The sequence below is a fragment of the Oryzias latipes genome, chromosome 1 (genome assembly GCF_002234675.1).
Source record: "Oryzias latipes chromosome 1, ASM223467v1".
Lineage (NCBI taxonomy): Eukaryota > Metazoa > Chordata > Actinopteri > Beloniformes > Adrianichthyidae > Oryzias > Oryzias latipes.
Window position 1 is genome coordinate 4,795,974 of NC_019859.2, and position 11,146 is coordinate 4,807,119.

The 11,146-nt window shown below is 38.4% G+C and overlaps 1 non-coding gene across 7 annotated transcripts in view; it reads right to left on the bottom strand.

Moving 5' to 3' along the window:
- LOC101156709 overlaps positions 1–10,944 on the bottom strand; it is a 92,130-nt gene extending 81,186 nt beyond the window's left edge. For all 7 annotated transcript variants that reach the window (XR_002873249.1, XR_002873251.1, XR_002873253.1 and 4 more), the window contains exons 1-2: positions 10,853–10,944; positions 10,600–10,728 (exon numbers count right to left, since the gene is read on the bottom strand). This is a non-coding gene — a transcript (uncharacterized LOC101156709). The remainder of the gene's footprint in view (positions 1–10,599; positions 10,729–10,852) is intronic.
- Between the last annotated feature and the right edge of the window lie 202 nt (positions 10,945–11,146).

The following is an 11,146-nucleotide window of genomic DNA, read 5'->3' on the forward strand; positions in this document are numbered from 1 at the left end:
CGCTCATCACTCACACTGAAATTGCATCTGGGTTTTTTTTGCAATCTGGGAGCGCCATTGTAAAGCTTTTACATTTTTTACCACAATCTGTGAGGCAGGAGGAGCCCAGAGAGAGACAAACACCAGCATCCTCCCATCCTCCAATGGAGCACTGCAAAGCTTCAAACAGCATCGATGCCCGCTCACCGAACCACCTGGGGGGGCTTTCTAGAGCGCCAAATTAGGATCAGCTCCAAGTGAATGAAACAACAAGTTATAAATAAAAAATGGCTTTTAGAAACAGCTTTAAACTCTAAAATATGCTTTGTAATGGTGAAAATTTGTTTAAATGACAAAAGTTAAATCAAATTTAAAGAAACTTGAATAAGAAAAAAAACATAACAGACTTTGGGAGAGCACTATCACTACTTCAGAGGAGGGACGACACAGGCGGCGCCAACACCAAACGCCATTCTGGAGCGGGAAATCACATCACCAAAACCTCTGTCACCAGATGTCAATCATGTCCCCTGTAGCCAATAGTTGACATCACACACATTTATGTAACTGGGAATCTGAACACATTCTGTACAGGAGTCACGGCACAGAGGAGACTGGTTGACAAGATCAACAGCCAATCAAGACGTAAAGCACAGTGTGCCGTAAAAAAGAGTTAACTACGATTTTAATTCTAGCCTTTCAGCCAAAAACGAAATAAAAAATCCTGACAGTTTTTACAAAGTTTCCAATAGGGTGGTTATAGGGCTGTGGACTTTGCCTCAGTTACTTTCATTTTGAGCTTCAACCCGGAATCTATTTTGCTTTTGCTACATTGCATACAAAAAACTGTGAAAAACTCTGAAAAAGAGAAACACTAAATACGCAGCATTTGCTCATTTGCATCCTCTGTCCCATGCTGACCATGGCCAGCCAGCAAGAGACTGTAGATAAAATAACATAAATAAAAAAGTACATTATTAACGTGAAATTCATGAAATAAAATGACATAAAATTAACATAACATGGGTTGAGTTTAAAAAGGTTTAAAATACTTAGTTCCCCACAGTTCAGAAATGGCTGTGCCTCCGAGGTCAAGTCGTCTTACTTCCGGGTATGAAAAAGAACTCATAGTCAATTTTAAAAAATTGTTCTTAGTGTGCCAAAGGTAATATATTATTGTATCTTTGGATATAGTTTACTCTGAAAAGCTTAAGAAAAGCATGATATTGGCCCTTTATAGTTAAAACAAACCAGACTGAGCTGAGAGCAAATTAGCACAATAAGAGCGCGCTCAGTTTGGATTTCTTTTTGCAACTTTTTTCCTGTTCAGTGGTCTCCACCAAGTTTATTTGTGTGTTTGGTCAGCCGCCCAAAACCCCCCTTGAGAGGTGAAATTCTGAAGTAGTCTGTAAGATTCTGCATCGGAATAATGTGGCTCCCTCTCTAGATCTTCCAGAGCATCTCCTGCACTAAAAGGAACAGACTCCAATTCACAAAACCTCCTGAGGAAACGTTCTCAGTCTCAAATCCATCAAACTTTACTGATTAGAGACCCATACGGTCATTATTCTGTTCACACAATTGTGATTCAGTCCAGTTGAGCTGTAATTTCACCAAGAAGACATTAAAAGTCTGTTACAACATTTTTTTTTAACCAATCACAGTGATGATGCACCATAACAAGCAGCAGAAACAACTCCTCATTAGTTGAGGAAAATATTTCCTCCTTAATTTGTCATTTTGGAAGATGTCTTAAAGTAGAGCGATCAGCAGGAGATCGGAAAGAGAACGTGGCAACAACCCAGAGAGGAAAAGTGAACACATCCCACATCCAGAGGATTCTCAGGGTCCAGGAATGAAGGACTCCAGCTCAGCTGGTGCTTCAATCGGACAAATCAGTTCAAAAGGAGTCTGACAAGAACCGCAAACTCATCATTACTACAGGACATCCTGGCTTCACTGAAACAAACAGCACAACTGGGAAGACAAGGCAGCATAATGAGTGATTTCCAGCGGATTGAAGCACTCAGAGGCCGAGGAGAGGTCTGGAAAAAGGCTCTCATCCAGATCTTCACGTCCCATTATCAGAGAATGTTTTCCCATCAGAGCGTGGGGGGGTGGGGGTGTAATGGATTTGAACAAGGAAGTAATGAACAATAATCAATATGTGGTTACGTGGACAAAGACCGGATTCCACACGGAGTTTTTGTTCCTATGAAGATAACAACAGTAAAAAGTTGTAAAGTTCAAGATTTCTTAAAGGTTTGAAACTAAGTGAATCATATTTCTATTGTAATTTTGGAAAACCTTTCCTCCTTTTAAGCAACAAAAAAATAAAATAAAGAACCTCATCAGATCTGACAAATCTCTGAAATGATGGACATTTTTTATTAGAAATCTAAACACAATTTTTTTGGCTTATAAATAATAGCTTTAACCTGCAATCCGTTACAAAAATATATAATTTTTTGTACCAATTTTCCACTTAGCCAGGCTGCCAGCTAATTACTGGAGAAAGAAGTGGTCTGACAGCAACCACTAAGTTTGTCAAGGAGCATTAGCTCGGAGAAAATTGGGTTTCTCTTCGACTGCATTAGACTTCTTGCAGACTGCAGAGCTGGACGAGGCTCTGGCGGTGTGTAGTTATGCTGTTTGTGCACATTGGTTTTGTGTTTCTGCAGACAGAACAGAGAGGTTACAGTAGTGAAATCGCTTTTTTTATATATACATAACCTGAGCGGACAGAGTAAAAAAAAACAACAATGCTATTTTAGTAAAAATAAAGTGACTGGTTTTTACTGCTGGAAAATGACATTTCTGAAATTAAAAACATCTAAGTTTCTTTCCTTTCACTCCTTTTTAAGCGATTAATCAAGTTAAACAATCATCATATTAAATATAATCAATTTGTGTTTTTAAGTGCAAATATGTCAATTTTATGATTAAGAGCAAATATGTCAAAAAGACAGCAGTTTTTTTTTTATTTAATATTCCATTTATGAATTCATATCTTTAATAGATTTGCTAAACCCTTTTTTTAACATTTTTTTTCTATGTTCTATTCCTGAAAATTGGTTGAAATGAACTAAGAAACACATAATCCATAAAAACAGAACCGTCGGAGCTCTCAAAAGTGTTTATTTACAGACCTGCTGAGAAAATAATAAATTATTTGATCCAAAGATGTTTCACAAAAAACAATACATGACCTGCTTTTTAGAAAAAAAAAGATCTTGAATGAAATAATTTTGCTGTTGATTAATCATCAAGGTCATAGAGGGTGCCGTTGCACTGGAGTGCAGTCAGCTGACAGAAGGCTTTTATTTTCTTGATACCCTCAGGAAATTTAAATACATTATTAATAACATTAAAGCAATTTTTTTAAACCATTTTCAAAGTTTGGCGTGATTTGTTTTTCCATGTGCACTTTGTGGGTTCACCTTTCATTTTTGCAGGTTTTTAAGTTAACCAGAATGGTGAAGGTCAAAGCTTTTTATCTAACATTTATATTTGCCTAAAAATATGATGTTTTTTGAATGAACTATCCATCCAACCATCCATGCATCTTCAGAACCCGCTGTATCCACTTGGGAACATGGCCATGCTGCAGCCGACCCAGCTGATGTTGGGTGAAGGCGGGATATCCTGAATAAACACTGACCCACGCGTCTCACCCTTAAGTATTGCATTAAAACCTACTATGATGAAAACTGTGGTTTTGGTGTGTTTTTTTTAAACTGTTTTTGTTGCCTTTTTTTCAATATTTTCTCAATATTTTTTTAAAAAAAGTAGCTTAAAACTGCGTTTCTGAGTATTTCTTTATCCAAACTGATGTAAAACAGGAGCAGACAAAAAAAGAACTGTTTGAAAAAGCTTGTAGTTGTGAAGTAAGCGCTATAATTGGCGAGCTAACAGCTCCCTGCTCTGCTCCATCCACTTGCAGAAAAACAGATCCATGTATGTCTTGGTTTTCCTCGTCCGAGCTGGAATGTGGATCGGCTGGAGAGCTCCGACATTGCTCACCATTTTCGTTGCACCGGTAATGTTAGAATGGGGGTGTAAGGGGATGAAAGCTATGGGAGAGTGTAAACGGATGAGTGATGGGAAACGGGGACGCGCTCACTCCGCGCCAACAGCTCCACCACAACTCAGAAAGGAATTATTAACGAACTCTTGCCCCTCTGTAGAAACTATGTCCTAGAAAACGACACAAGTTTATAGATTTTGCCTAAAACCATGAGTAAAAAAATGGATCTTTGATTTGAATTGCTCACTTTGACCCGTCGCCCACAGCATGCATGTACATGAACTCAACCTGCGTGCACCAAACAGGTTTGCACATTTATCGCAGCATTGTGGTTCACAAATCCAGTTGACAAACTGACGTACTTCGTTCCAAAGCGGACAGAACAAAAAGCACCTGTTCCACTCAGGCATGTTACTCTCAGTTTTTCAATTCCAGAGGTGAACATTTTGTGTTTTCTGAGTGTGAAGGGAAGAGGAAGAACCAGACATTTGGGTTGTGACATCACAGAAACTTGTAAAGAACATTAAAACAAAGCAACTGTTTTTTCTTTTTTTTAAATATGTTTTCGGTTTGAGTTTGTTTAAACGTAGAACCACTTCCCTGCAGCGCAGAAATTCATTTTAAAAATCTGTTTTTGTATTTGCAATAACAGTAAAGACTTCTGGATGAGCGGCTGCCCTCTGCTCTGCTGTCATGGTGACTGCAGAGGACGAGCCGAGGCAGATCTGTGTTTGTCTTTTACTTCAATCGCATGTTGAAGTGTGAGACGCCGAGGCAGTGTGAGAATTTAATGGAGTGATGGAGCACAGGCGAGAAGGGGTGTGAATTGGCTGGCAGTGTGTGTGTGTGTGTGTGTGTGTGTGTGTGTGTGTTTTAGCCGCTCCACTATGATGTTCTGCTGCAGTGCATTCACACATCAGCCCTCACTGCAGAACCCATCCATGATGTCATTTCTCTCTTTCAACTTTCTCCGTCCAAATCCCCCCACGCCATGGAGGGCGGGGTTTGTTTCATCTGAAGGTGAGAGGATTTTATCCGACGGCGGCACTGACAGGTGGAGACGAGAGGAAAAACAGGAGGAAAGGAAAATAAGGCTGTTAACGGTTGATTTGCTGCTGCTGCTCCTCGTCTTCTCCGTCTATTTGAACTGTGCTCCGCTTGAAGGAGACCCAAAGAAATTATTGATATCAGATCAGTTCTGTAAAAACCTTGAGAATTCCTAAAACCGTTTCTTTCATTTTGATTTGAATAGAACACAAAAATCCTACAATTCTTTAAGGCAGTAAGAAGCTTTAAACCCCCAAACATCCTCATGGGTCTGTACAACAGTGTTTTTTGAAGCTTTTACCTTAAATAAATTAAAAGATATTCTGAAATTATGTATAACATTTACAATCTATAACATGGAAGTATTTCAGTCAATATTTAAGAAGAATTTTTATTTGGACGGAAAAATACTTGGGTTTAAAATAGAAGAAAGTCGTTTAAATAGAGACATTTTTTAATTATTATTTTATTTAAAAAATAAAAACATTTATTTAACACAAATAAATACAAGTTTTAACACCCCTCTTATCTGTTTACGAAACCACCTATTCCGTTTTTGGTAAGATTAACAGTCAAATAGTAAAATCTTTCCAATCTGGTTGAAAACTCAGCGTCTTTGCACGACTGTGAACTGTTTGTATTTATCTCCGCAGTGGTCCAGACTGGCAGTAAGTAAAGTGAGGATCTGCCAGGGGAGAGATTCTGGTGTCGCCGTGAAGGCTTGTTGCACAGAAGGGCTTTAATGTCAGTAATCTGCCACGGCGCCATCATTCTGAAACTCAAAGGAGACATTCTGCTTATGGAGTCATCAAAGCTGCAAATCTTTATTCAAGTGTGTAAATTGCCGTAAAATGACTGACTAGCGCGGTTTATTGTGGTTTGAAGCTTCTCTTGTTAAATTAAAGAGGCACTTAGTTTGTAGGAAGAAAAAAATGATGTTTTGTACGTCAGGTTTTAAATGAACAAACATCTCTCATTGGTTTGTCTTTTGACTGAAAAATAAATGTTTTAAATACAGATTTTTTATATATATTTAGCCAAATGAAAGTGAAAACAATTCAATGGATAATTGTTACGTAAATTATGTTTAAAAAAAGTTGGTTCCATTTAAGCATTTGAACTGACAGTTCTTCATAAAATAGTGCCAAAAACGGTGTCCTACAGGGCTCTGTGCTCAAACTCATGTTTTTTGATTGATTGGTTGGTTTATTTCAAGCAAATGTATCTTAGATTCTTCTGTTAGGTGACAAAAATACTGGACAGTTAAATTTTTGTTTAATGGTTAAACTTTACCAGAAGTAAATGGTTAGTTGAACAGTATGATTTCCTCCAGGTTTGATTCTTCTAAACTTTAATTATAGGACTTAGCTGGATGCCTCAAGACTTCACTGGGTGGTAACATCACTTTGCCGGTTAGCTTAGCACTTTGTGCTATATAAATAAAGTTTGACTGATTGATTGAATACATAGATAAACAAAGTTTTTGCCCATTAGTATTGAAGGCTGATCTGAGGTCAGTTCTTCATCGTTTTGCTCATCACTGTTTTAGCTGTCATCTAAACCCAGTTTTTCTAAAACAGGCAAAGGAGCAGGACAAGCAGAATGAATCAATACAAATAAAATAATTCGACTTTTTAAATAATACTAAAAAGATTTCATTGAAATTGGATTTTGTTTTAGTTTTTGAGTGGATCAAGATTGACCTGCTGTTGTAACTCCGCCACCTAGTGGTTACCTGGTGTATCAATCTGACTACAGTCCAGTGATGGGCGATACTAGACTATTGAAGGGTCAACATTATGGAAACTATTTTATGATTAAATATTCAGTACCATTTACCAATACTGGTAATTTTTTATTGATTAAAATCATAGACTCATGCTGTAATGTGTTGTTGCTCAGGGTAACGCACACTCTGGTCATTTATCTGATGGAGCGGTTCAATATGCTGTGGGCTGGGGGGTGTTTCGGCACAAAACTGCAATAACTCACCTAATAACCAAAACCATCTAGAAATGACACACGCACTTTGATTTACTCATTTATCATTTAGTAATTGATACTTCGAAAAGTATTTTCATCTCTATTTTGCTACCTTGGCATCAATACTCCCATCACCAAAACCAAAGTGACTGTAGTACAGTCACTTTAGTTTTCAAATGAGCTTCAAACGGGAAGTCAAAGTGTTAGCACCTCCTGGCTGTTGGGTGAACTCTTGACCTGAACATGAATTTAAACTCACATCTGGTGTTTGTGGGAATTCAGTTTTTAGTTTTAAGTCACGCTTAGGTTTTCCTGCTATACTATTACCATTCAGTGTGTGTGTGTGTGTGTGTGTGTGTGTGCCCACGTGTGTGTGTGTTTGTTCAACATTTATTTGGTAGAACTACCAATTAAGAAGAAAATGAAAAAAAAATATGTTCAGTGAATATTCTGACTTGAACATTCCTATTTAATTTTTTTTGAATATATGATTTAAAATGATGACACAGAGAGCAAACAATACATCCGATGCAAAACAATCTTTTCCACCCCCACTACAAGCCTGTATACACGCAACGATCCAATAACTTTAAACATTTTTAGTAAAGTGTTAAAAGAAAGGGTCCAAATGAAAGTGTGAGTTTCTGAGGATCATCAGCATAGAGGTTGACTGCTGCTCATGGGTTCAGTCAGTCATATAAAGTCTGTTATAAACGGCAGCACTTGTCTCTGTTTTGCTATTTTGCAGAGAGCCTCACATCAATCTGACGGCAAGGTGCCGGGGCCCAAACCATCACCCTTTTACCACCGTGCTTCAGTGTTGATCTATAGGGTTTGTGCTGATGAGCTGAACTGAATCATCGGTTCAAAGCCTTACATCTCCTGGCTTTCAATAGTTTGTTTCCAAACGGCTGTGATCATCTTAGAGGAAAGGAGCTCAAAGAGCACAATTATCACAATTGATATTTTTCCCTGTGATACTAGCAGAAAAAAAAAGAGCAGAGAGGATCAATGACAGAAACTGAATGAAGGGAAATGAGACAAAAAGACACGAGAATGTCAGGAAATAAAGGGGGAACAGTCTAACGGGGGGAACCAAAGAGGAATTGAGCCGTGAGAGGGCAGAGGAAGGTGTCCGGACCTCTTTCCTCTTCTGCCACACACTAAAAACTCACACTGTGATGGAATAAACACACACACATATGAGCGACACCCTGCATGGTGAAAAACAGACTTTGAGCTGCTGTGCAGGCAGATGTGAGAACAGCAGAGGCACAGCGCAGCCTAGTGGCAGGAAGAAAAAGACAAACGCAAAAGATGTGATGGATGTTTTACATCTGACATTTCAAGCTTTATGCAGATAGTGTTTGTGTTTTAAAACCTCAAACTACTCATTTTATATGAAGAATCCTTTTAAAAAAAGAAGACATGACTCAACAAACGTCAAGGGCAACAACAGGACAGTTTGAGCTATTGTGATATCATGAGAAAAGAACATCTTGCCTGAATTTATTTCCAATTATACATAATCTTCAATGTTTTTTTAGTTTCAAGGTGATGCTAAATTAAGCGCTGGATCAAAAGGTACGCTGTAAATAAGCGTCATACAGCGTGAAAGTGTTAAAACATTTGACTTGTATGAGAACTGACTTTTCTGGGGAGATATTGGGTTTTAGGTGTTTCCTTACGCTAACAGAGAACAAAGTATTTTTAAGCAACAAGTATGTAAATTTCTCAATGCACCTTTAGCAAAATCATTTCACATTGAGGTATAGAAAAGGTTTTAATGAGAAAAGACTGAAGTCACAAACACGTAGAGAGGCAGAATGAGAGGGAAGAAGGTTCATGTTGACCCGATCGGAGGTGAGGATGTTCATCTGTCCAGACTTCTTCTTTAGCAGACAATCGGAGTGAAACGCGCAAGACAGGCGGAAAGGTCAGAGGTCACAGATTCTCAGCTTATTCACACCAAATCTCGTAAAAAGACCCTTGTTTCAAGAAAAAAACTCATAGTTTCCTGTCAGTCAACAGAAAAAGTATCTTAGAGACTGGAATTTTTTGCGTAAAAAAAATATATTTTTTTAGTTAAAGAAAGATTTTACCATTTTAAGAGTTTTTGACCTGTTTCCAACTGGCCTGTTTTTGCAGTGTTTAGAGACTGCAGCTGAATTAACAAAAAATAAAATAAAATAAAAACATTAATCAGGAAGCAAACAGAGGTCTTTAGTAGGAAAATGGAGGAAGTCTGAAAGCTTCCTGATGGAAAACAGTTTCCACGGGCAAAAACATCAAGTCGTTCTTCTTCTATCACTGCAAAAACTGAATTGTAAGAACGTACGAAGACCGTTGTGTTTAAAGAAAATCTGTCTTATTTTCTGTCTTGCAAGACCAAAAAATCGAATCGAAAAAAGCTTTTCAATTGCAAAATAGATTTTAGGAAAACAAGTCTTGGTTGCGAGAATTTTTTTTCCTAAAATAAGAATTGGATTGATCTTTTTCTTGACCTCACTGGTAAGTAAATGTTTTTGTTTATTAAAAGAAAATCTGCTAATGCCTGGTAAGAACATTTGTCTGATTTCTAAAGCGCCTGTTTTTGCCGTGAAGGGTTTTTGATCTTTGTCTGAGAGTTTGTGTTTAGGAACAACTTTATTAATCCATTTAACCCTAAATCTCACAGATTATTAGCCCAGAACGGGACGTTTTTACCCCACAGGTGACAGAAGGACGGACACTGTTCTGTGATCAGATCTAATCTGAATGTTGGCGTCTTGATACGTTTGCAAAAAAAACGTATTTCACTCATTTGCCGTTTCTTTTCTTCTTTTCTCCTCCCTCTCAGAAGGCCTTTTAGGTCTGACATGTTCCAGTTTCTCTCGGTTAATCATTTTCTGCAGCTGGAAAACTACTACAGCATAAAAATAAAGATACAGATTAATCAGAGTTTATGGCACTTTGACTTTGAGAAATGTGAAACTCAAATTATCTGGATTTTCTCAGGAAAAAAAAAAAACCTCTGTAACTCATGATGAAGTCCCCCTTGTCTTGTGTTTGCTGTCATTTCCCCGGCGTAGCATAAATCACACACAGGATTATAATTTGCCTCTGAGCTAGCGTCGCCTGTTGGCTGTGTCCCTCTCATCCCTGACAGATGGGCCCTCATTATTGTCTGGAATGGTTTGCACTCTCCTTTGCATATGATAAGGTATTGGAAAAAGAAAGAAATCTCTGCAGTTTACGCAGAGCCGTCCCTGTTCTTCGTGTTTTCGGGCTCTGCCACACTGTAAAAAACAGGCCCCTTAGAAATAAGTCAAACATTTTGACAACATTGACAGATTTTCTTTAAGTAGGAATAAAAAAAAAGAAAGAAAGACACTTTTTTATTTTAAGAAAAAAAAATCTAGTTACTCAGACTTATTCTATTAAAGCAAGATCATTTTGTTATTGAAAAACTTTTTTGATAAGATTATTTTCTTCCAAACAGAAAATAAGACTTTCTTTTTTGCAGTGCACAGAAAGTGCAGGACGGCGTCCCACCAAACGCAGAGTCTGCAGAACGTCTCTACCTGTCTGATGGGCTCGGGCACCCGGAAGAGGCAGCAGGCCCGGGTGAGGCGCACGGCTGTGTCCAGGCTGATCTTGTGGCCAACAGAAACGTACACCGGCTTGGAGCTTTTATCGCAGCTCCGCAGAGCCTGAAAAACAGACGCAAACGTCTCTTTTCGCATTTCAGCTGTGACTTTTAAAGAGGATCTGGCTTTCAGCGGAGTACCGCCTGATGAAAAGTTTTGCTCGCGCGCCGCTGCCCTTGTTCCTCACCTTTCCCAGCACTTTGCCTGAGGCGGCGGTGAGTGGGAAGCTGTCTCCTCCTCTGTGTAAAGCAGCAATCTGCAGAAGGCAAAGAAAGGGAAGTTAAATTTAAACCCAGCATCCCAGAACAAACATCAGTAAGGAATGTGACACACCATTAACCTGCTTTCATGAACACTTCGACTCGACATCAGGACAAGAAAACAGAAAACAGCCTGACGTTTTTGAAGGGATCAAAAGGGTTTTTAAACCAGAAAAACAGTTTTTCCTTTTAACTACTGACAGATTTATGAACAGCTGTAA